General features: G+C 40.1%; 1 protein-coding gene and 1 long non-coding RNA gene across 4 annotated transcripts in view; one reads left to right on the forward strand and one right to left on the reverse strand.

Moving 5' to 3' along the window:
- LOC124274054 overlaps positions 1-24,025 on the reverse strand; it is a 193,048-nt gene that overhangs the window by 93,442 nt on the left and 75,581 nt on the right. The window lies entirely within an intron of this gene.
- Positions 9,506-11,484, forward strand: LOC124274065. Its single transcript, XR_006897840.1, has 2 exons — positions 9,506-9,579; positions 11,056-11,484. It is a non-coding gene; the product is annotated as an uncharacterized LOC124274065 (long non-coding RNA).

The raw sequence follows: 24,025 nt of genomic DNA on the forward strand, positions 1-24,025 counted from the left end.
AAATGGCGTTGTTTATCCATAGCTTTCGGCCGAGCGAGTCGTGCCTATTTACACTTGTCAGTGGAGTACACTGAACGTGATGCAGACTACCAGTTGCCAGACCTCCTTTGTAGTGGAATGAACGGTGGCAGAGTGGGCTATATTGCTGACTTTGTGTGCTGAAGATTCGATGTGGGTGTGAGAGTGTGAGGTCAAATCCCGAATGGAATCCAACTTAACAGAAAGTATCAGCATTGTGTACTTTACCGAGGACGGGCAATCCAAAATACAACAGATATTACATTTAATATATTGTGTATTCATAGTCGTAAACTGATCCAAACGTGAAACGTTTATGTGATTTTCTTACTACTTAACCTGCCGTGTACAATGTAGGATTACCCATTTAATACACTACCGTCCTCAGTCAAATTACCCAACAAGCAAATAGCTAGTCAATAACAGTTCAATCAGTGATGACGTCAGTTCGACAACTGGGCTTTGTCCTCAGCACCTATTGGAATCATCAATATTCTCTCTCCATGACATGTTCATGTATATTAACACTACCTCAGGTAGAAAATCATTACAGTTTTTCCTTCCTATGAACACTAAGAAGCATGTAATGAATGGATCACCAAAACTCATCACTCACATGTTATATTCATCATCATAATGACATATTGTTCAACTAAAAAGCAACGCGGACATTGAATCTTGTGTCGAAACATAGCAGCTGCTAGCAACCTGCTCATAAATAAAATTGCTGAGATGCGAAAACAAAAAAGGGAAATTAATCTCAATTTAGACTTCATAATGCATAAAAGTTCAAATCAGGCTACACTGTCGTGTAAAATATCGACACATTTCCCGAGTCAGGAGTTCTGCTGCTTTGAGTGCCGTAGTCATGTAACTATATATCACGCGTATTTGATATCAGAATAATACCAAAGTAAATCTATCAAAGGATAGATGTAAACACTTAGTCCTATTTTCTTATGTCAAAGTCTGCTGTGGCACACAACGCACCCCTTATTCGTATTTGACTTTATATTTTACACATATATTGGAAAGAAGCAATATGGGCATTCGTTAACCGTGTCCTTGTTTGACTTTCACATAAGATCTTGAGACACTGTGGGCAGTTGTTTTATCATTTTAATTTTATTTTCGTTTAGTTTCCTGCTGAGTCAAGTGCAGATCCAAGACTGTTAATTACAATCAAACATATAAAACTAAAGTTACAAAATGTTTCAAGAGGTATTGAAAGCTTAACGTGAACTCCCAGTAAACTGGAAACGTCGTTTTCAAGACCGTGTATGTAGCTGTTGTAATATCAAAACAAGGTGGATTGAACACACGTCCAGTAAGAGGGGAAAGGAAATAACACACAAAATCAGAAATAGCCCTACTGACAAAAACAAGGACGTAATATTTCAGAAACGGGAAGTACATTATATTTTTTCTCAGAGTTGGAATAAATATTGTGGCAGATTAATTCATGTACACGAAAACACTACTTTGGTGATTGATTTTGACAGGTCAGAGAAGACAAACACATACTAGCATTAAAATATCGATTAGGTTAAGATTAAATACCAAGAGATGTCCAATACATGGTTCCTACCTAACAATCGGGAAATACCCCAGGTTAAGTACATGCAGATGTGACCAGTTACTCTATAACATGTCCCAGTAGATTAAGTGTTTGCTTACTACCTAAAATAGCAGGGCATGATCTCCACGTGCATCGCGTCACACACCACTACAGTCCTCTGTTCACTGGAACTGGATCCATCCGTTTGTGCATGGGGCACCTGCTGTACAAAACGCGCCTAACTAAGCTCTGGTATAAATAACTAACTTTTCTTTCAATGAGCAAATCATACTGATGTTGGTGACAATCAGCGCACTTTTGTTTCCTAGGTGACAAAGAAATGTTTACCAATCTTGCCCTTGTATCCTATTTCCGGGCGTTTTTTTAAGTACACCCGTGAAGATCCGGGTTAGAAATACGTCTTTAGGAACATATGCTTGTCGAAAGAGGCGAATACCGGTATCGGTCGGTCAGGCTCGCAGACTTGGTTGACAAATGTCTTCGTATCCCAACTGCATAGATCGATGCTCATAATATCAATCACTGGATAGTGTGGCCCAGACTAGATTATCTACCGTCATATACCTGTAATATTGCTGAGTTCGGCAATACAAACAAGCAAAGAAACAAACCCACGTTTGGTCAGTAATAACAAACCACTGATTATGTATCCACCGTTCTGTACTGGAGAGACTGACAAATGTTTCAGGTCTATGACACCACGACAGGTCAATGCTTGTGACGCAGTCTATGTACAGGGAAACCTACGAGTGTCGATATGGTGCCGACACACCAATGAGTCAGTGAGTTAAGTTTTACGCCACTTTTAGCAATAATCCAGCAATATGACGACGGGGGACACCAGCAATGGGTTTCACACATTGTTTCCCAAATCTATGACCATGTGTTTGCCCAGCTGTATTGTGATTTGCTATATTTTCCATAAATGTCCTCGTAACGAAACCTAACAATTAAATAAAGACAACAAGCACGCCCTTGTTTTCCAGAATTACCAATCTTGCTCTAGTGCCCTAATTCCGATCACTTGGTCAGTAAAAATCTATCATCTATTTTGTTTTTGAATGAGTGCACAGTGTTTCTGATCTGTAACAGCATGGCACGTTAGTGCTTGTGATGCACAGAGTATGTGAAACATACACAATGCCTTCCAGAATGTGTAATCCCAAGCAGAACATATATTGCGTTAGACCAAACAACTATGAAGGTACACTGTCTTTTAGAACGTGTAAATCGATGCATAACATGTGTTACATTAGACCACACAACTAGGTGACTCACTCAAACTTCCCACATGAAACTGACAAATCCGTCATATAACATGAAATTCTTCCGACTGAAAGTTTACAACACCTCGAGTTGACAGTGTTGACATGAAGTTTAACCTCAGTTGTAACAGGATTCGCTCCTGGTTTTGTTAGAAACCAGTTTTGGGTTATTCTGTTTCCTGCACCATTGATTTGTGATCAGTACGTTACTCTTAACGTCACTGTTCAGCCGCTGTTAATGAAGACATTATGACCAAGTACGAGTGTAATACATTAAATCTTCCACAAGATGTCAAAGATATATTAGCCAGACAATGTCTATATGCCTGTGTGTGACAAAGATGACTGAACCTATACTTGCATGCATAACTCTCTCTCTTATCCCCAACATGTATCCCCATGCACATGCATGTATTCACACGTGCACACTTACACATAATAATGTATTTATTCAAGCATATCGTCGCCTGAAAGCCAGAGTGTACTAAGTCACAAAAAACCTATTTTCGAGAAATTCTACCTTGAAGTTTAGGACAACAATATCTTCTGAACTGTTCAATCGAATTCTTTCAAATTTTGCACATGCATGTGACATGTTAAACAGTATCAGAAAATATCAAATTATATGCTCAAACTATTGAAATAAATAAAAAACTCTCGAACAATGATTGGAGATAGAACACTTGACCAAAGCAAATCGTGATTTTTCTTAAATCCAAAGTGTTTTAAGTGTAAAAAAACACAGCTAAAACTCAGCTTTATTATTTTTATATCGAATATTTGATTGTTATTGCTTTATTACCAGGTTGTATTTTTGTCGTTTAAACCTGTTTTACTTTCCTAAGGACTATATTTAATTAAATAAAGCAGAAATAAGAACAGAGTTAAAAGGTTCCATTTCCATGATGGCAATCACTTCAAAATTGGTAAATCGCAATGTCACGTGATCAAATTGTGCTTGCTCATTGGTCAATTGACAACTTAGAACACTCAAAAATTAACAACATGTGATTTTTCATGGAGATAGAACAAAGTTTGTGTTTGTAAAACAACTTTTAAGCTAGATAACACTGTAAAAAGTTGTTAGAGTAATAGATTATGCTCTTAAACCTACCCTGAGCATACTAACTCTAATTTTGTTAAAAATGGATTTAGAACACTCTGGTTTTCAGGCGACGATATACGTTTCTGTACTCCAAAAATGTAACAACCTCTGGTACACATTGTCGGCAAACCATCTGTTCTTCCTAGTGGAACTGCCCTGTAGTCGAACGAAAACAGCGTCGGAGCGGACAGCAGATTCATGCTGGTCGCCATAGAGTAAGTATTCACGCTGGTAAAGGGGTATCCATGTTAAACTGAGTCGTGAGCTTGCAATGTGAAACCCGTATTAGATCAGCCTGGTACAAGCAGCCTCACACATACACACGCGTACCTATATACGTGCAACCTTCTGGGACATAATGTTAAATCTCACTCACCTGAAGTCCTACTGGTGTACTGGTCACATGTATTTCTTGATATCCTGCTACACAAATGTGTTTACATATCTATAATTTCCAACAGATCATAAGGACACAGCCCACCGTCACGTTTTACTGCGCAATTCAAAATAGGCCTGGAAGAAGATCAAAGCATTGTTCACGCCACTGCTGAATCTCTTCACCGGAAACATTCGTCACATGATCATGTCATTGGCCACAGTCATTGTTCTTTTTAAGTCAACTGTCATACTGTGGACAGTATTGTATTGGGTGTTAAATATTGTATGTCTTGTCCATTGTACAGATACAATTTAAATGATGACATAAATGATACAATATAAATTTGACCAGGTCACAGATAGGTAAATGACCTAAACAAGAAGTGTCAAATAACAAACTGTTGTAGAATTAAAGGTTACATGTTATGATATTGTCTTTGGCATAGTCTCTCGTACAGACCCTGAAGCAAATATATCCAAGAAAGCCCACACAAGTCTAGAAAATGTGGCAAGTCTAGATTTCCTCAGCTTCTGAAAATGAAGAAAGTCTCAGGGCTCCTTTTCATTATATTTTTTTTTTACTATGAACTTTTTTCAGTAAAATATGTTCATTCATTTCAGAGACTAGTTGTTAGTCTATCTTTGGCAGTATATGCCCAGAAATGTTATTTGATACCTGTGATGTTGTATTCAATGTTCCGTTCATATAATATGCTGGACATATATCTGGTGCCCGTTCTCATGATAGACTGAAGGAATATTGCTAAACTCCACGGAAAATACAAAATACTTATTGTGATAATGTATTTGCCTTCTTCAGCTCGCATTGGTTATCTGCAGATAACTTTCTTATTCGTATCTGAGTTGCAATGCAGAAATATCCGTCTCCAGGAACTAGTCAGTCTTCATGAGCATGGAAGGACACTCAGATCAGCAAACTTTGCATTTTCCGTTTGGACGTGCCACAGCAGACGGTACCGTAATTGCGATAGAACAAGCCCTGTTCTCGGAAATGCACTGCTAGAAAATGTCCGAAAATCTGAGAATATCAGCAGCTTTAGATCTCGTCTTAAAACCCTTCTCTTCAAAAGAGCAACCGAAGGAACACTATCAGGAATCTACAGATGAAGTGTTTCATACACGTCTGATTTGATTAACTGGTAAATAGGTCTTTCATGAACACAAACATTTAAGAGTAGATTTGATAACATTGCTGACGGTTATGTATATAAGCTTCGAGGCAAAAGAAAGACTACACCAGATTTTGATGGTGGCTCAAAATGAAATGAAAAAGAACCGAAACAGAATTGGTTTTCAGCAAGTCATGCATGTGAGAGGTGGCTAACGGGATCGGGCTGTCAGACTCACGGACTTGGTTCATCAATGTTATCGTATCCCCATTGCGTAGATCGAAGTAATAATATCCTTCACTGATTGGTGTAAACATTAAAATCCCGATAAGGTAATGCAGGAAATTGTGCGGTGTAGGGTTTCTACCCTATGATCAGGAACTATTCCAAGAAAAGTCAATGCAGATATAACAGTTACTTTTGTGCCCGTCTCTTGTGGGATTGCTTGAACCTAAAACCACGCAGTACATGGACTCCACGTACCATGTCATGTTCCACCGTAGTACAGGTTTCTGTGAATTTTGTTGCAAGTGAAATCTAAGTTCCTGTTTAAATCACTAACCTAATGATGAAACAGCAACCGTCAGTGCGAAAGAAGACCCAGTCTTGACAAAACCCAGGAACAGATTCCGTTTGGTGTAAAGGACAAGACTGCTTCGTAAATCAGCTCACGGAACCATAGAAAATCCGTGTGGACACCGGGTGTAAGGGTGTCCTGTTCTACCTGTAGCATCAGCCATTCACCTCATGTTCCTGAAGAGTATAAAAGCATTGTTAATCCCAACACCTCACAACAGCGGCATATGGCGGCATCCTGTACAAACCAAACAGCCATGTGATTGACAAACCAGAAAATCTAGTTGACAATTTTGAATTACGAATATTTTTTAGAAGTTCAGAGAACCCATTGCTTTCAAGAACAGGTATGTGTTTTTGAAATGTATTTGTTTGTGAACGCACTCGGGGTCAGTTTACATGTTTCAGACAAAACATTATTTCACAGGTGATTCAGCAAAGCCTCATGCTACTGAGCTTTTGATGACATTCGGGGACAGACTAATTTATTGCATAAATCATAATGACGTTGGTGAGAATCAGCACACCCAGGCGACAGAAACCAGAAGTGTATGTAGAAACCATTCTTTGTGTGATTGGGTTAACTGTGTGTCAGATATGTAACAGCATGTCAGGTTAATGCTCGTGACGTGGTGCAGTGAAACCTACAAGTGTAGTGCTGAAGTACCTATGGTCATTATTGTAGAATCTCGGAGTTTTGTTGAACGAATCTCAACATATCAAACTGAAACATGACTCAAATAGTAAAGTATCAAACTCGTGAAATTCATTTTGCTGAATGCATTTTCATCTTCACCACTATTATTGCTAGTTTATTCAAGTGAAGTTAGCAGGGCTAACATGAAACCTTCCCCACACTGGAGCATGGAACATGGAAAACTTAAATGTATGGTGCTGCTGTCAATGTAAGGCAGTACTGAAACTGGGGCAACTGTAATATCTTTTTAAACTTTGAATCAGAAAGTATGTTTAATCATGAACAATAGTTAGTTTGTCTTTTGGTTGTTTAAAGCCGCAATAATCGAGTCTCGACCAGAGGATGGAAGTATTCATGTCACTGGACTCGCTAATTTGGATAGCGTCGTTCAGTGTGATGGAGGTCTTTTCTAAAATAGGATCGCGTCCCGTACGAGGTTCATCATTGTTAAAACCTTGTTTCGGTTTCCTTGCGATTTATTCAGACCAGGACGTTAGTCACACGTCGACAGCCATTGTTTGTGGTTACACTGTTACAATGAGTTTGAAAACTTGGAGTAGTGTAAACAACAATGTTTAAAAAATAACATGCATGTACTTACATTCACGCACACACAAAACGTACATAAAACAGAATGTATTTGCACTCAACCTGTGATGAACAGGGTCAATAATAAAGCATCCGCTCACACACACAAACACAAACAATTGCCCCCACCTTAATCAAACATACACACACGCACTCACATACACACACATCTCAAACAGGCACAAACGCATACACATAAACACACACACACACACACACACTCACCCACCCACATGCCACAATCATACACAAGACCCTTGAAGATCCGGGTTAGAATTGATCTTCAGTAACCCATGCATGGCGTGTGTACCCAAAGATACACACCAACTCATATTGGCGGATATAGAAACCTGGTATTGAAAGCAGATCTTGGGATGTTGGCCAGACATACGGCTACAACCCATTAGTGATGCTGGTAGTTGTTGTAACTGATATGGCTTCATTGTAAATGTGTGTAGCTTGAATGTACACGTGTGTACCTTTAGTGGAAACGCGAGCGTACACGTGGAAAGCTTGGATGTAAACTTGTATAGATTTAGTGTAAACGTGATTAGCTCAAGAGTAAACTTGGGTACCTTGAGTGAGTATGTGAGTGTGTGTGTTTATGTTTGATTGGACTGGAGGGAATTGTTTGTGTATGAGTGTACACGTGGGTAGCTTGAGTGTGCATGTGAGTAGCTTGAGTTGTTATGAAATAGGTGTGGGAATGTTTTTATTCTGTGGGTTACATAATTTTATTAATAAAGTGTCAAGCTGTTTGGATTTGAGACTAGGAATAATAATATGTATCAGCACTGACTGTGTTTCAACGATCGATAAGTCAGTAGGTTTTTAAAAAACGAAAAACACTGTTATATGCATCCCCAGTATCCACATTTAAGCATTTGTTACGTGGGATTCAGAAATATAAGACACTTATCATATCCCAGTACAGAGTTCGCGTGACTGTGTGTTTATGACTGATCATTTTGTGAAATACCTGACGGACAAAAACACACAGGCATTCGCTCTACTCTATCGAACAGTACATGAAATACATTTTGCTGGAAATGATTCTATCAGAGAAAGGTATTTCTGTTTAATCAAACGAAATTAAATTGCACGGAAGTATACCAAATTTGTCGATTAGTTAGTCAAGACACTTTAGGAATGTTATAATCGTGGTTTATATTGATGAGGTATCCTTTAAGTTGACAAGAAAACAGATTTTGAATTGCTGGTGACAAGTAGGGCTGGATGTTGACCTGATTCTCATATTGCGATATATTGCAATAATTTAAGAGATATTGCAATACACACTGTGATATATTGACTGGAAGGTTTCTACCCAAGTGTGTTCATCATTAATGCACAATAGCTCTCTGGGCGTGACATCGTCTTCTTAGATGCTGTTAAACCATACTTTCAGGCTCCCCGTCCCCATTGTGTATGGTTGCCTGCAAATGGTTTACAGATAAATGAAATGATATAGAGCCTTAATGTAGAATGTGTAATTGAAGTACTGTATTGAAGCAATGTTTTGCGAACATAATGATCAATATAATAGCATAACATGATTTTCATTATCAGCATTGTTTTCTTTAACACAGAGTGCACTTCAAAGCATATACATATACATGAGCCGCTGTAACCCAAGTCCATTTTGATCCAGTAAGTTATCTACGCTCTTCTCAACACTTCCTGCTGACTGTTCCAAGTTGCAATTTGAAATCATTTGGTGCCAGATCATTCCCGTTTGCTACTGCATCTCTATGGAATTCCCCTCCTATTGACGTGAAGTCATCGCCAACCCCCACGTCTTTCAAAGCACACCTCAAGACCCACCTTTTCCGAAGATATCAATAACAGTTCTGCCAGCATCTCCATCCTTGTTTATAGTTTTATTATGCTGCTACTACTACTACTACTACTACTACTACTACTACTACTACTACTACTACTACTACTACTACTACTACCACTACTACTACTACTACTACTACTACTACTACACAAACTTGCCGGTGTATGATTTGGGGCATTATTTGGGAAAATAACAATTTGCTTCATGAAACGTACCTTATTCAGTTGTGTGTGTAAATATAATAACATATGTTACAAGTCTAATGCAGCGTTTGGTTTTGGAATTTATTCATCTATATTTAAATGAGATAAATTATGCTGAATTGCCACTTACCCCATTGTCAGCCGTTTTCCCTTATCTTTAACTTGCTTATTTTTTCTTCAGGAGACTGGAACACAAGGTAGGTTTTTCCATGTTAATTACTACTGGATGAATGGGTTTTGGAAAACAGAAGTTAGGTAATTCCCGCCATACCTGGCTTGAATAAAACACCAGTGTGATTTGTGTTACACGAATGTTATTGACAGTGTGTTTCGATACTGAAGTCGTGTTTCATATGACACGGGAAACATTTTACTCGAGAAGTGAAAAAGTAAGTGAATTCTCATTTCCATGACGAGTACAGAGTGAGTGAGTGAGTTTAGTTTTATGCCGCATTCAGCAATATTCCAGCTATAAGGCGACGGTCTGTAAATAATCGAATCCGGACCAGACAATTCAGTGATCAACAGCATGAGCATCTATCTACGCAATTGCGATACGATGACATGTGTCAACCAAGTCAGTAAGCCTGACCACCCGATCCTGTTTATCGCCTCTTACGACAAGCATGGGTTGCTGAAGATCAATTGTAACCCGGATCTTCACGGATATGAGTGCAGAGACCAGTCCAGTGTTAGACAGCATGCCAACGAACGTGTTGTTCAGACACGTGTTTAACACAACCAAGTATCGCTAGATGAAGGTTAAAATGCCGGTTTAACTGGTTGACAGAACACTCCGATGTTTTAGGCATGCTACCAAGCGAGGTTCCACATAGGTTGCCATAACACTTACGCATCGGATGAGATTACTTGAAGATCCGGGTTAGAATTGATCTTCAGCAATCCATGCTTGTCTCCCCCGTGAAGATTTGGGTTAGAATTGACATTCAGCAACCCATGCTTGTCTCCCCCGTGAAGACCTGGGTTAGAATTGGTCTTTAGCAACCAATATCTGTGGTAGGAGGCGACTAACGGGAGCGGGTGGTCATCACATATAGCTCGAATATTGCTGAGTGCGGCGTTAAGCAACAAACAAACAACTTGATGGACGATAGAAAACCCAGATGTCTTTAATCAATGGTTGTCAAAATGTCTTGGTGTCAACTGAAATTACTTTTAATTTTTAACTACTTTTCTGAATATGTATGTGATGATTATACTATAGTCACAGCAATCACCGTCGTTCGACAGACACGGTTTTGACATCTATTGCAACACTCAGACGTTCTCTGACAAGCCGCTGGATTCGCAGCTTGTCGTTTAGGAACGTGTCATTGACTGTTGTTGCGAAAATGTGTGGGACGTGATCTTTACCACGTTGAGAGAACATGTAGAATAGCAACTTGTCTTAAAGGACGTGTGGTTGACCTTGTTGCGAGAACATGTAGGATAGCAACTTCTCGTTTAGGGACGTGTGCTTTGTCTTTAGGGACGTGTGCTTGACCTTGTTGCAAGAACATGTAGGATAGAAAGTTGTCGTTAAGGGACGTACTCTTGATCTTGTTGCGAGAACATGTAGAGATCGGTTTTGACATGTAGTTAAATATGTACGGCTGCTGAGTATGTACGTGGATTTGCTGTGGGTGTCAGCGTAACCTACCCTATGGTTGCAGGTTGTCATCATCCCCTGCTCCAGCACCGGCGCCCACCATGGCCGACAACCGGACATACTTTGAAATTGAAGACGTCCGGGAATCGCAGGCCGGAACCATTCAGAGACGAGAAGAGGGAACCAATCTGCGACGTGATTACACGAATAGCTGCGGCTACCATGAACTCCGCCATTTACGACTCAAGAAAGATAGTGTACTGCGCATGACTGGAACAGACATGGACGACTGTTCCAGTATGAAATCAGTGTCCACCGTGAGTCAGTATGATGAACCATGGATCTAAGTATTCGGCTATCTACAGATATGGAAAGATAAGATTGCTCTTTTAGTGGACACCTGGTGTCATCACTGATTTTTAGTGATTCATTGACACATTTTTTTCACAACTATTTTATGGCCTGTGCTGAAGAGAATACATTTCAACATGTATATGGAGTTGTTTTTATCATTTTGAGAATGATTATTCTCTGGCGTTGATGGTTCTTTCTTTTTTGTTTTAAAACGAAATCTCAAGTCCATCGACATAACGATATTTGATTTAAACTCGACACTGTACTGTACGACAAGATCACGATATACATTATATACATTATAACTTTTCATATCATTGACATTTAGTTACCTTTCAGATGATAGCAAAATAACCAACAACGAAATGAGAACTTTTGTATATGTAGCATGCTCTTAAAATGCAATTGCAACTAATATCGCGTTTAGCAATATTCCAGCAATATCACGACCGGGAACACCAGAAATGAGCTCCACACATTGCCTCTGTTCATCCATCAGAAAATGGGTACCCGGTGGGATATGTGAGCTGCTATAAGCCTTCTAGCAGCTCACAGTCAGCTTGGGTTATCCGGGGTAATAATTACCAAATTGTAGCGCTTTGAGCTTGCCCCTCCGTGGTGCGGAATTCAGCACATTACTAGTGCCCTTATTATTATAACGCACGTGGAAAATCGAACCCGGTTTTCGGCGTGACGAGTGAACGCTTTGACCACTGGGCTACCCCACCGCACCCTGTCTCGGGGACATTCTTGAAATTAGTCATGGCTCCCCGACACAGGATGCCCGAGTCACAGTGACAAAAGCTGAATGAATAACAGGTTGTTTGAGCCTATGTCCGTGAGTGAGTGAGTGAGTATGGTTTTACGCCGCATTTAGCAATATTCCAGCAATATCACGGCGGGGGACACCAGAAATGAGCTTCACACATTGCACCCATGTGGGAAATGGAACCCGCGTCTTTGGCGTGACAAGCGAACGCTTAGCTACCCCAAAGCCCTCGATGCCCATAAAACGTGGTTAGGCTGGTGTCGTGGCAACAGTTTACATGTATTTGATTCAATAATCTCTCTGTATTGTATGTGGTCATCTGTTTGAGTGTACTAAATAGTTGATATAGTGTTGTCAACTTGTATATACTCGCCTGTATCAGTTTTATCTACGCTTGACAAAGATGACAATTTCCTATTGGGCTGCGTTTTACGATTGTTGCGTAGATCGATGCTCATGCTGTTGATCCCCCGTGAAGATCCGTTTTAGCATTGGTCTTCAGTAATCCACGCTTGTCGTAAGACATGTCATCGTATCCCAACTGATGCTTATGTTGTTGATACCTGGATTGTCTGTTCCAGAACCGATTATTTACAGATCGCCATCATATAGTTGGAATATTGATGAGTGCGGCGTTAAACAACAAACCACCAACCAGTCATGCTGTTGATCACTGCATTGTCTGGTCCAGACTCTATTATTTACTGACCGACGCCAAATAGCTATAATATTGCTGTAGGGCGTTAAACAACCAACCAGCCAACCAACCAATCTCACTATAGTGTAGGCCAAGGAGTCGTGTTTTCTGCATCGTGTCAGCTGGCTGAAGCCACTGGGGTCTTCCTTTAAACGCAGTCACAAATGGTCAAGTTCTGTCAGTAATATCCATTCATTTACCCATTAATATATCCACAGCGCACATTCAAAACGTTTCTGTATTAAAATCTTTGTCACGATAATATCATCGTAATTGTGCTTTCCAGCAAACAGCTGGTCATTGTCATAGATGGTATATAATTACAACATTCACCTTCAAATCTTTGAAGGGCATTTAGAAGTGGAATACATAAGAAAAGCAAGATTTATGGATGTCAACACTTCTTTATTGTCAATAACACGACGTTTCAATTACCATGCTGTTTTAGTGTATCACTGGCCTCCTCGTGTTTGTATTATATCTTATCAAATATATTACCATGTTGTTTTAGCGTATCACTGGCCTCCTCGTGTTTGTATTATTACCCATCAAATCTATTACCATGTTGTTTTAGCGTATCACTGGCCTCCTCGTGTTTGTATTATAACCCATCAAATCTATTACCATGTTGTTTTAGCGTATCACTGGCCTCCTCGTGTTTGTATTATATCCCATCAAATCTATTACCATGTTGTTTTAGTGTATCACTGGCCTCCTCGTGTTTGTATTATAACCCATCAAATCTATTACCATGTTATTTTAGCGTATCACTGGCCCCCTCGTGTTTGTATTATATCCCATCAAATCTATTACCATGTTGTTTTAGCGTATCACTGTCCTCCTCGTGTTAGTATTATATCCCATCAAATCTATTACCATGTTGTATAAGTGTATCACTGGCCTGTTTTTTATTACATATTCTTTCCTCGACATTGTTAAACCTTTTATACATGTTTTCTTTGTAAGTGCCTTATGTAGGTATATATATCCCCCTTACCCTACTATTCACCTGATGAAGGAGCAAGCATACACTCCGAAACGTCCGAAACGTCGTGTTATTCACAATAAAGAAGTGTTGACATCCATAAATCTTGCTTTTCTTAAACATTCACGTTGTAATTTCTTCGAACTCGATAAACTGATGACTACTGGTTAGTCATTGCCATTGGTTTTGTGACCGAGGTTGCTTTTGAACAATGGCTGCTCTTGAATGATCTTTTATCATTCGTTATGCATTCCAACCCGTGAAGGTCCGGGTTAGAATGAACCTTCAGTAACCCATGCTGGTCGTAAGAGGCGACTAACGGTAGCGGATGGTCAGGCTCGCTAGCTTGGTTGACACATGTTCGGTTCCCAATTGCCAGGTCGATGCTCATGCTGTTGATCACTGGACTGTCTGGTCCAGACTCGATTATTTACAGACCGCCGCCATATATATGGATATAGTTTGGCATGAAATGCATGTGGACCCGGTTTTTTGTAAATATCTCTTCATCCAATGACCCAATCGATCTCAAACTGTGCAAGTGGATGTTTTGTCAGACAACCTAATCACATTGTAAATCACCGATTTTATGCATTTGTATTAAAGAATCTGTCTATGTAACTGTCAACAAAATAAACAGCAGAACGCAGAAGGCTTGCAGAGGGAGGGAGCCAATGACCTGTAACAGCGGCAGTGTTGGGTCATAAAGGTCAACGTTCGTCAATGTAGGTCAGCTATGCTGATGACCCTGATGTCAAAAGAATCTAACTTTGGATGCCTACCTTTTTGTACAAGGTTTTGTTTATTGGTTGTTGGTTTATTTTTCACAATTGTTAGCACGATGTTCTTTTTCATGCCAAGAGCAAAAGTTGTACGTTTCATGTAATCCGACACCTTATAAATCGGTTTGCTACGTTTGCTCTCTTTTAAAAAAAAATTAAACACATTGCTAATTAAACGTTTAGCATCATCTGAATAAGCTTTCATGATGACAGCTAGAAGTAGTCAATGTGAATGATCCAAACGGTCTATCACTGTGCAGTGCACAGGTAACTATCATGAACTGCACGTGCATTTACCTTTATGACCCAACACTACCGCTGTTACAGGTCATTGGCTCCCTCCCTCTGCAAGCCTTCTGCGTTCTGCTGTTTATTTTGTTGACAGTTACATAGACAGATTCTTTAATACAAATGCATAAAATCGGTGATTTACAATGTGATTAGGTTGTCTGACAAAACATCCACTTGCACAGTTTGAGATCGATTGGGTCATTGGATGAAGAGATATTTACAAAAAACCGGGTCCACATGCATTTCATGCCAAACTATAGGTCGCAGGTTCGGTCCCCGGCCGCGTCATACCAAAATATGGTTCTTGATGGTCCCTGCCTGGCGCTAGGCATTAATGTAAACATCAAGGCTCGGAGTCAGTACAATGTGTCTGAGTGGGGTATTCATGCTTAACTACAGCTTGGTATCTCAGTGAGCTAGCACAATAAAACCAGCTGAAGTCTAGGCTAGTACAAGTAGCCACACATACACACGCATGCATGTCGTCATATGAGTGAAATATTCTTAAGTACGACGTTAAACCCCATTGCATCTCACCTCATCCATGTGGGGAATCGAACCCGGGTCTTCGGCGTGATGAGCGAACACGTTAACCACTAGGCTACCCCACTGCCCCACGTAAGGTGAGGCAAAAAGGGGTATAACATCGTGTACAAGACTGTGTGCTGTGGATGTTGCTGTTATTGAGCCGACCAGTGCTTTCGTTTTCCTCACGTACTTTAGCCACCAATCTTCCATCTCGGGCCAGACGCACTATTCATTACACCCGGAAACAGTCTCACGGATTGTGAAATTCGAAGCTCGCGTTAATGAAACATTTCTGTGTTTACCAAAACATTATTATGGAAGCGTATTAGTGCCAAAAACTAATATTATTTTCATCGACATAGGATACACATTCTCCTTCGTATTTGATACTTTCATTCGTTTTGGCTAGTTTCATTTACATGGGTGATACTTTCATATTCATAAATGATACTTTCATCTATTGAGAGGATACTTTCATCTCCTTAGAAGATGCATTCTTCTTCGTAGTTGATGCTGCCATCTACGGAGAGGCTAGTTTCATTTGCTTAGTTGATACTTTCATCCTCATAGGTGATACCTTCATCTATTGAGTGGATATTTTCATCTACATAGAAGATACTTCTTCGATTTCATGTAGGGATACTTTCATCTTCGTAGGGATACTTTCATCTTCGTAGGGATACTTTCATCTTCGTAGGTGATACCTGCATTTATTGAGAGGTTACTTTAATCTACATAGAAGATACCTTCTTCGATTTTATGTAGGGATACTTTCATCTTTGTAGGGATACTTTCATCTTCATAGGGATACTTTCATCTTCGTACAGGGGACTTTCATCTCAATATATGATATTGTCTTTTCTGAGACCGTTATTATATGCCGTGAAGTTACAATCCAAGTTGTATATGATATAAACTTGAAACAAACGTTCATCAAAGCTGGAAGTCAAACACTTCCAGCAATAGATGATACCTTTTCCGATGTAGATATTAGTATCATATACGTAAATTTTAGTTTCATCGGCGTAGAAAGTAAAGTATCTATAACGTAGATGAAAGTATCTTTATAATAGATGACAGTGTCGTCTACAAAGATGAAAAAAGTATCGTTTTTGGCACGAATACGCTTCCATAAATTGTGATATTTTAACAGTCTGAATTGAACCACAATTTCACCGACAAGGAAAACGAAGAAACAAACACATTTATGAAACAAACTATTGAGAAAAATTTGACGCAATTCAACAATGACATTTTTCAGAGTGGTAATATAGATTGAAGGTTGTGATTTAATGTCAATAAATGTATGGTGTTGTTTCTGTACCTTACGATCAGGAAATACTCCAAGAAATACCAACGGAGATATGACAGTAACGATATAATATAGGCCGGTCAATTGTGGGTTTGTTTGAACCCGAAAGCTCAACGTGCACCATGTCATGTTCCACCATAATCCCACCTTCTGTGTCATGGATTCGCCGCTTGTAAGGGGAGCGTATGCAGAGACCCGTGAAGATCCGGGTCAGTATTTGTCTTCAGCAACCCATGCTTGTCGTAAGAGAAGACTAACGGGATCGGGTGGTCAGGCTCACTGACTTGTCTCACAGGATTGTCTAGTCCAAACTCGATTACTTACACATCGCTGTCATATAACTGTAACATTGAATGTAATTAGGGAATCTCGGTATCAAACCCAGCCAATCATTGCAGCTACACTTGTGGAGTTATCTCCCTTAGACCATTTAGCGCATCATTTTTAACGTTGAATGATAATTTTGTTTAATCATGAACGATTACAATCATCTTGTCACTGGACTCGTTAAATTGGAAAACATCGTTCAGGGTGTGATGGAGGTTCTTTCTGAAATATGATCGCGTGTGGTTCAGAGTTGAATATTGTTTAACCTGGTTTCGGTTTTCTGCATTTCATTCAGTATTGATTCATGACCAGGACGTTTCTCACACGTCGACAGTCCAGTCACAGTTTATGATTACTCTCATGAGTTTGGTAACATAGGGTAGGATAAACAAAAAAGTTTTACGCTTTAATTCAATTAATGCTCAATGCAATAGTTTGTTTAGCTTTATATATCACGCACACACTTGCAGGCACTCACACACAAGGATGTTCTCACGCACATCAACAATTACTGGAAACAGGATGTAAGCACAGACACCATTATCTGTTTGCATATCAACATTCACTCACACTCTTAAGAAACGTGTGAAGGGTTACTAATACAAGATCCGCTTCCACGCAAACACACACATGTCTTCTATTTTTACCCAAGTGAAACTTCAGAATACAGTTTGTACAATGGGTGTATCTTCCGATGTCCTTGTTGAAACAGGAATAAGTCTTATCGTTACAAATGTGCCTGGATTATTGAAACTATGACTGTACCTGCATAGCTACAGTGGGGGGATGAGTGAGTGAGTTTCACGCCTCTTTTAGCAAACGTCCGGCAACATCACGACGGGGGACACCAGAAATTGGCTTCACACTTTGTACCCATGTAGGGATTCGAACCCGGGCGTGACCCGCTTAGCTCCGGACTGATATTCTTCCAGTCGGAATTTTTATACAATGTATTGTCTCTGACAGATGTGCTCTTCTGAGGAAGATTACATCATATTATTTAGATATTGAAACGATATAGGGTAATGACTGAGTCCCTGCTACCCATCGGGAGATACAGTAACATGTCATCTCTCAATGGAAACAATTCATAACAATGAATGAAATGAAAACGTGGGTAGCTTGGGTGTAAACGTCTCTAGCTTGCGTGTGCACGTGAGTAGCTTGAGCGTGCAAGTGAAAAGCTTGAGTGTCCACTTGAGTAGCTTGAGTGTACACATAAGTAGCTTGAGTGTACACATAAGTAGCTTGAGTGTAAACGTGAACAGCTTGAGTGTAAACGTCTGTAGCTTGAGTGCACACGTGAGTAGCTTGAGTGTACATTCGAGTAACTTACATGTACACCTGAGTAGCTTAAGTGTACACGTGAGTGGCCTTATAGTGTACACGTGAGTAGCTTGAGTGTACATTCGAGTAACTTACATGTACACCTGAGTAGCTTAAGTGTACACGTGAGTGGCCTTTTAGTGTACACGTGAGTAGCTTGAGTGTAAACGTGAGTAGCTTGAGTGTAAACGTGTGTAGCTTGAGTGTAAACGTGGGTATCTTGTGTGTACACTTGTGTAGCTTGAGAGGAAACGTGAATAGCTTGAGTGTACACGTATGTGGCTTGAGTGTAAACGTGAGTAGCTTGAGTGTAAACGTGTGTAGCTTGAGTGTAAACGTGGGTAGCTTGAGTATACACGTGAGAAGCCTGGGCGTAGAATTGAGAAGCTTAAGTGTACAAGTGGGAAGATTGAGTGTAAACGAGAGTAGCTTGAGTGTAAACGTGAGTAGCTTGAGTGTAAACGTGAATAGCTTAAGTGTAAACGTATGTAGCTTGAGTGTACACATGAGTAGCTTGAGTGTAAACATATGTAGCTTGAGTGTAAATGTGTGTAGCTTGAGTGTAAACGTGAGTATCTTGTGTGTAAACGTACGTAGCTTGAGTATAAACGTGTGTAGTTTGAGTGTAAACGTGGGTAGTTTGAGTATACACGTGAATAGCTTGAGCGTAGAATTCAGTAACTTAAGTGTACACGTGAGAAGTGTAAACCGGGGTAGCTGGAGTTTAAACGTATGTAGCTTGAGTGTAAAAGTGAGTATCTTGTGTGTGCACTTGTGTAGCTTTAGAGGAAACGTGAATAGCTTGAGTGTGCACGTGTGTAGCTTGAGTGGAAAAGTGAGTAGCTTGAGTGTACACGTATGTAGCCTGAGTGTATATGTGGGTAACTTGAGTATAAACGTGAGAAGCTTGAGTGTAAACGTATGCGTGCTTTGTTTTCGGTTTATGTTTGGGCTCACATGACAATCAGAAGAATATTACCTGGAAATATTCCAGCTATATGACGGCGGTCTGTCAGTAATCGAGTCTGGTCCAGACAATCCAGGGATCAACAGCATGAACATCGATCTACACAATTAGGATACGATGACATTTGTCAACCCAGTCAGCGAGCCTGACCACCCGATCCCATTAGTCGCCTTTTTACAAGCATGGGTTACTGAAGATCAATTCGAACCCGGATCTTCACGGGTCTCACATTGGTTTAGAAAGCATTACGAAGGCTGCGTTGTCGCTTGTACGATATGAAATTATGACATAATGTTTTAAAGGATTACATCACCAGAAACGTAGTGATAAAGTTCAGGCAGTGCAGATACGTTTGTTATAGTTACAGAGTACCCAGAGGTGCAGATGTCTGCGTTGTGTTTGCTTCACTGTTAGTGGTGTACCGTGTACAGCTTATTTGTGTGTTTGTTCAACGCCGCAATCAGCTAAATACCAGTTAATATTCCAGTCCTGATCAGAGAGTCCAGTGATTGATGAGCATCGATCTACGCAATTGGGATACCGTTTGTCGCCTCTTACGACAAGCATGGGATCATCTTGAGATACGACCGGCGTCAACCTCGGCGTTCTACGCTGAAAGTCGTTGTGTTCCAAATGTAGACACGTTTTTTTAAAACACAAGCGAAAAAGTGCTATGAAACGCTCACACACTTCTACTCTATCGCCCATATTACAAATATGGCGCCGTAATCCGTCACGATGAGAACCGAAAGGGTTCATCATGTAAAGACAAGATGTTGTATACTCCTGTCAATGTCGGTTGTTGACGTCCAGGCAGATTTCATATCTTACCCTACATCAACCCTAGACCCAGATTAACCCATCTTCAAGCCTTTTGCCTATTGCCCGAGGCTGGCTAGCGAGGCGAGTGTAGATGTAAAATATGATATGAAAACCTAGATATACCGACCTCTCTATTGTAAACACTAACATGTCGTAATATCAAACTGGATTGCAATACCTTTTCACCTTGTTTGGGAGACATTGAGGTTAGAAAACTATCCGAGCAGACGAGCAGACGACACACTAAGGGAGGTAACTCCAATTTAACCACGGGTAAAAGTTGAGCCACAATTGAAACACACGGACAAGCTGTGTGAGCAAATTCTGTGATAGGGGTCTGGTAATAACATTACTGTACTATGTTCGTATCTATGTTGCCTTATATCATTGCAAGGTAAAAGATGATGCGTGTTTATGTTTATTCGACAGTGTTTTACTGATTGTATAAACATTCTGATCGATAGGATTCTTTTCATTAAAAGATTTCAAATAAATTCAATGCTTCCGAAACAGGGTAGTCGAAATAAGATCTTCATTAAGCGGTTGGTGTCACCAAGTGCTGGGCCGGCGTTGTGTCAGTTCACAAATCCCCCAAGAAATTTCTCCTCACAATTATAATGACATGGAGGTTTGTAAAACTCAAGGGTCCCTGGTAGTATTACGATGTTTTGCAAAGCGGCTTAATAGAGGAAACTGGTATAAACGTTGCTACAATAGAACTGCATCTTCATGTCCAAATTTCGTTTTTAAACAACGCGGGGCGGTGGGCAAGCCTCACAGTTAAAGCGTCTTCTTGTCACGCTGAAGACTCTGATTCGCTTCCCCAAATGGGTACAAAGCCCATTTCTGGTGTCCCCAACGCGATATTTCTGGAATATTGCTAAAAGAGGCGTAAAAAGAAAGTCACTCACTCACAACGCATGAATATATATAACTTCGGAACAGACCAAACCAAGGAACCGTTGCGAGGGCTAAAATGGTTATAAGTGCCGCTGAATTAAATCTTATCCATCACCCACGTGAGGATAGCTAAGTGTATCACAGATGTGTTTTTGCAATTTCAAACTTCCGCCGTCGGTGTCAATAAGGGAGACACCGTTTCAAATGGAAATGAAATGTTCCGTGGCGTTCGCCGTTACTACACCAGAAATGGGCTTCACACATTGTACCCATGTGGGGAGTTGAACCCGGCCCGGGCGAACGCTTTTAACCACTAGGCTACCCACCGCCCCTTTGCTAGCTGTGATGTTGGACAACGATTACACTAGGGCAAACGTCAAAACATTTATTTCACAAATAGCCTCGAACGAATTAGTCAGTGATTTGTTTCCTGCTGTAAGGAATTCTTCCGGTTTGTAATGGCAAATCGTCAGTGTATGAGAGCAGGGACAACTATGACAGGACACATTATGTTTCACACACGCCGAACCTCGTTATGGAAGGACGAGTTTTGATAAAATCTTCAAGTTAATTCATTGATTAATTGTTCATGTTACCAATGTTGGTGATTGTAACAAATGTATAACTAACGTTAAAATAGTTTGATTCATCGCAAATCATACTAAATGCAATACACTACAAACAACGCATATGTATGTCACTGCGCTATATACGGCGCCTCGTAAATGTCCGTTTATACATGTACTACTAAGGAAGTATTGTGATTTTAAAGTCAACGATTATTTTCCAATCTCAAGGCGATTCAGAAACAAGGAAGGCAAAGTGTTTGTCTTAAAAGCTAACTTAATTCAGCATTGTGTTATGAGCGTCTCTCCACATCTACATTATGCCCTAGTATGTATGCACGTGAATGTATGTGTGTGTGTGTGTGTGTGTGTGTGTGTGTGTGAGTGAATGTAGATGTGGATGTGGATGTGTACTTGTGCACGTGTGTGTATTTCTGTAACATAAAAATTGAAATAATGACACACTGATACTGTTGAAATGGAACAACAAATAGCTTGCTTTCGGGAACAGAATATTTCCGATGAATCGGAGGAAAGCAGTACATATGGAAAGTATTGATCAGTATGTAAATATAACACATACACACCTATATATACATGTCTGTCTGTTTATATGCATGGAATGATGGAAGGATGGATGAATAGATGGATGGATGGATGAATAGATGGATCGATGCATGCATATTTTATCGCGACTTAACAAAAAGGAAAAACAATTTTAATGAGAACACTGTACAATGTAACCGATTTTACAAACATATAACATTAATAACAACAAGTAACCGTTTCGGTTAAGAAATAGGATTGTACATCCTCTGTGACTTATCCAATTCAAAACTACATGGCTTGGTCATAAGACGCGTCAAACAATAATCAGACAACAAAGCTGTATTTATAGCCAACTGTAAGGGAAGCGAAACTCATAATGATGCATTGAAATTGTCACAATTAATTTAAAAAGATGTGAAACCGCACTGGTCATTACAGTTTCAAAGGAACCAGAACATAGCAAATTTATCATTTGTTATATTACAAATATATCTCACGACGTGAGTGGAATATTTACCGATCAACTGATATTTTTGTTGCAATACGCGTCGGAAATTGCCGAATTGACGTTAAATTTGAACCCACTAACGTACCCCTTACGGTACGTATTTTCAAATTGATATTAGCCTTTAAACCACACCTTTAAACACGCAGAATAAAATGAGTCCTGGTATCACAAACAGAATTATGTTTTATGTTCAGACTGCAGGAGGGTTTCACTTCATATTACATAGTTTGCATTACATATTCTTCAAGAAGGATGTATCTTACATTTTGCGAACAAAGCCCAGTCAGTATCTTAGGTCAGGCAAATGCCAACGGTCTGAACTAGAAATATTTTCTGGTTGTTCATGCAAAGGAAATCGTTGGTACGTTACCAGCGACAACTATGCACTGTGCATATCCTGAACGATCTTTCTCACGATCGAACGCAGATCATTATAATACAAGCTACACAAAGATATAGAATCATTATTCTCTTCTTCATGATCTGAGTATTGTTGAGTACAGTTCAGGACAGGTCCATGGTCCATGAGAGTGACAGGTTCATAGTCTTGGTCCAGTGGTACTAATCTGTTCCTGGTGGTATTGGCATCTGTAGGGTCGACCTCATTCACCCGGTTGAAACGTTTGAAGTTAAGTGTGTGGTATCCTAAACTGTTTTCCGCATACAGCTGACTGTTTTCAGCGCCACCAACAGGTGAACATTCGACAACATCATAACGTTGACGTTGAACGATGTTCGATGTCGTAGATGTCGAAGGGTTCTACGTTGGTGAACACCTGCAACAGGGACGATTACTGTGGTTTAGGAAAAGGTTCTCGTTTAGAACAGGGACCGTGGGGTAGCCTAGTGGTTAAAGAGTTTACTCGTCACGCCGAAGACCCGTGTTCGATTCCCCACATGGGTACAATGTGTGAAGCCCATTTCTGGTGTCCCCCGCCGTGATATTGCTCGAATATCGCTAAAACTAAACTCAATCACTCGTTCGTTTAGAACGAGGTTTGGCAGCTCAAAGTTATATATATTGATAATATCATTTTCTCTTAAATGCGGGTCTTGATATGGGAGGTACTGGAGCATGGGGATTAAAGTTATCTGAGTCGAAAAATGTTGGCGCCAAGAAGATGTAGAATCCTGTTGCTGTAAAAGAAAGAAAGAAACTCGCCCTGTTTGTGGTCCTGGGTATAAAGGGCCATCCACATGGTCGCTGGATGCAAAAGGACGTAAAGCACTCACTCACTCACTCCACTCACTCACTCACTCACTCACTCACTCTCACTCACTCACCACTCACTCACTCACTCACTCACTCACTCACTCTCTCCTCCACTCACTCTCACTCTCACTCACTCAC

Source organism: Haliotis rubra, unplaced genomic scaffold, assembly GCF_003918875.1.
Source record: "Haliotis rubra isolate DU_JTF1 unplaced genomic scaffold, ASM391887v1 Scf187, whole genome shotgun sequence".
In the NCBI taxonomy this organism is placed as follows: Eukaryota; Metazoa; Mollusca; class Gastropoda; order Lepetellida; family Haliotidae; genus Haliotis; species Haliotis rubra.